The sequence below is a fragment of the Dipodomys spectabilis genome, unplaced genomic scaffold (assembly GCF_019054845.1).
Source record: "Dipodomys spectabilis isolate Male_0828 unplaced genomic scaffold, ASM1905484v1 ptg000032l, whole genome shotgun sequence".
Lineage (NCBI taxonomy): Eukaryota > Metazoa > Chordata > Mammalia > Rodentia > Heteromyidae > Dipodomys > Dipodomys spectabilis.
In genome coordinates, this window is record NW_024870709.1 from 8,029,349 (window position 1) to 8,033,092 (window position 3,744).

Consider the following 3,744-nt stretch of genomic DNA (forward strand, 5'->3'; position numbering starts at 1 on the left):
GTGGATTTTTTCAAGAGTACCTATTCTTTTAAATGGCTAGCCTGCATTTTTAAGGAATCTAACTTAAAATTGTTTTCTTGATGGGGATGTAGCTTACTTAATGTCTCACATGTTAGACATGTCTTACTTGATGATTTCTCAATTTCTTGTGGGAATCTTACGTTCTGTTTGATACATACAATTTTCTGTGTCCTAAGGATCCACAGAACAAAATAAGATCATCTCTGCAATTTTCTGTAATATATGTACTTTTTTTTTAAATTGGGGTGTAAATCTGGGGCATGCAACTCAGTGGTATAGCATCTATTTAGTATGTAAGACCCTGGGTTTAATCCTTAGCACCCTAACTAGATAGAGATGTAATTTATATACAGCAAAGACAGGCATTTTAAGTACATTGTTTGAATTTAATGAATATAAATAGCTATATAGTCATTACTTTTTGGCTCACTTTGCAGTGTTTTAACTTCCATCTCCCTTTGACCCACTGCTCTGATCTGTATTTGTACATACAGGCTTTGGCTTAGACAAGCACACTCCTGCAGTCTGTAATCCTTTGCCTCTGGCTTTTTCCATTCAACTGCATGCTTTTGAATTTCATCCATTGTAGTTAAAGGATCAGCAAGCCATTTCCCTTTTAGCTGAATGGTGTACTGCTGTATGGTTGTATTAGAATCTCTTCACACTCTCACCTGTTCACAGGTGTTTGCGTTTCTTCTAGTTTAAGTGTATGAGAATAAAACATTTGAATTGGCTTTTCAAGGAACATTAAAAAATAGGAAATTCATGAAATATTCAAGATCATTTGTAGATAGCATAAATCTGAATATTTAAATTTTCCTGGGTAATTTTTAAACCAGTTTTACAGATAATTTTGTGGTAACTCTAAATCTAGGATACACAATTGTTTATATGTGACAGGTGGATTAAAAAATAAAAATGTTTGAGAATTGAAATAGTTAATATTGTGCTAGAAGAATCTTAATTGCCTTTTTAAAAAAGCAGGACTCATGGCTACTCAGGAGGCTGAGTAGTTTGAAGATTATAGTTTGACGCCAGCCTGGGCAGGAAAGTCTGTGAGGCTCATCTCCAGTTAACCATCAAAATGCCAGAAGTAGAGCTATGGCACAAATGGTAGAGTTCTAGCCTTTTTCTAGCTCTTTTAGCTCAGAGACAGCATCCATGCCCTGAGTGCAAGTCCCAGGACCAATACACATGCACACATACGTGCTCTCTCTCTCTCTCTCTCTCTCTCTCTCTCTCCCTTCCCTCCTCCCCCCCATCAAATCTAACATCTACGTGAGGAATTTCTTTTTCAAGAGAAGAAATAGAGACCAAGAGAGTTTGATTTGAAAAAAGCACCAGAACACAGTGAAGTTCTGTTTTGCCTTAACAACTATGTGACATTAAAAGAAATTCATCTTGACTTTTTAAAGCCTGAATTCATTATGGTTTCTACTGAACTTTCTAGTCTTCTTAAGAAATTCTAAACTATAAAATGATTTTTCTTCACAATTTTTTAGTGTGATTATAGACCTCGGAATTCTTTGCAGCGTTTTCAGAGGCTGGCATATTGGTGTGTATCAGATAAAATAAGAGGGGGAGCTAGAGTGGAACAACGCCCTTTTTATTTAAAATGCACTGATACTCTATAAAACGTTTTTTTAAGAAGGGTTTCCTTTTGGAGTCTGATCTAAATAATGTCACTTCTGTCTTTAAAATTCCAGGTTTATATCAGTAAGGTTTTTCTTTAAATGTGTTTTGTTTGGTTTGTTACTGTTACTCTCAAGTCACCAAAACTAGACAAAGATCTAGAAGTGAAGGCTAGTGGTTAGATATTTGCCTTTTAAGCTTCTCATCTGGGATACCGCAAGTTAACTATTAAGTCAGAAAGTCTGGGAAGGGGGCAAGGGGCTATGCTGACAGCATCAGTTTCCATCAACAGGGACAACATCCACTCCACGATCCCATATCTAGTGAGTGAAAGGCAAACCCCTGACATCTGTTTAGGATGGGTAACTCTTGCTCTGTGTAAATTTGTGGATTTAGTAACTGATTAATCACCTTTATTCCTGCCTGGCTTCCCAGGCTTCTGGATGATCTCTGTACAATGATTAAATTCTTTTCATCCTCAACCAGCTAGTTGCTTTTTCTAGCTTACCACCCAGAGTTTTGATGTACGTATCTCTGGTCTGGTCTATGTCTGCTGCTCTCCTCTGAGATCTGATGAAATTGGTTTTGAAAAGTAAACAACTACTAAGGGCCACTGAATATAACTACTAAATTATCCCACCTAATTTCTTTAGATACTTGTTCTGTTGGCTGGAACTAACTGCAAAATTGTAAAGAAATTAAACATACGGCTTGCTAAGAAGTAATGTAGATGTAAGTTTGGCCACGAAGGGGATACTTTAGAGAATTGTTGCTGTCTGACACTAATAAGTGAAAGCGTTCAGTTTCTGTCTACTAGGATCTTGGAAAGAGTCATCTAATAAGAACTAGTCATGGTCATGGATGGGTTGGCCATGAAGTTCTTGACAGTACTGAATGACTCCTCACCCCGTTAGCCTCTGTTGACTGAATGAGTAAAGGGTAAGATTTCAGTGGCAGCACCAGGATTACATGTCCTTTAACAGTAGCTATCCACCGAGACTCCTGCATCTCTCCTCTAGTAACTCCTCTCCTCACTCTCCACATTATTTCAGGCCTTTGATAAGTCCTACTTCCACTGTGTCTATGGCTTCAAAAGGGGAAACCTTTACATTTTGTTTTAAACTACCCATTGCCCCAGTGTTTTGAAAAAAAAAAAAAGTGATATGCTGCTCTCTCCTTCAAAGATCATTCTAAAAAGATTACCATTGCCTAATGAATAAAAATAAATCCCCATGGCTCAGCATTTAACATCTTCTCCATTTGCCAGCCACACATTTTTCATTTTAGATATTACATCAAAGAATTATGTGCCAGGTGTTCAATCCTTCGCAACACACACACTAGTAATAATAATAATAATAATATAATGATAATAACATGTCTTTGAGGAGACTTCTTTGACATCAGTGAGAAGGTAAGACCACATATCTAGTCCAGGCCAGTCAATAAAATATCCCATTTTAACTAGCAAGTCAGGCACGATAGCACATGTCTGCTCTAACTGAGCAGGTAGGAAGATTGTCAACCGAAGCCAACCTAGGCAAAACACAAAACCCTAAAGTGAAATGAAAAAGGGGTGTTAGGGTCAATTAGCACAGCATCTGCCTAACAAGCACAAAGCCCGGAGTTCAAACCCTACTACTGCCAACATCAAAAGAAAATTCACAAAAATTGTACCCAAGAGATGAAATTGCAAGTGTGGGATAAAAGTAATGAAAAGTTGCTACAAATGGCATGTGGGTTAAAAGCAGAACTCTTAACTTACTCTTTTCAAGCTATAATTTTCATTTGTCTTCTCCATAATTGGACTTTTTGGTGAGGGTAGAACAAGGCTGTGGAGAAGTCTTATAGGTCAGGACAAAAACTCTTTTGAAAGCCAAGCCCAAATAGGTCAACCTACAAGATATACCAGGAGAAACCTGGGACATTTCTGGCCCAGATGAAAGGGAGTTTAGAAAAGGATAGGTCAGCACGGAGAATGTGGAAGAGAGCCAAGACTTAACTAACTACGCTTTCAGATCTATAACTTGAAAGCAAAGTAATAGAAGAGCTACTGAAGAGAAAAACGCAACTGAATTGAAAACTGAATTG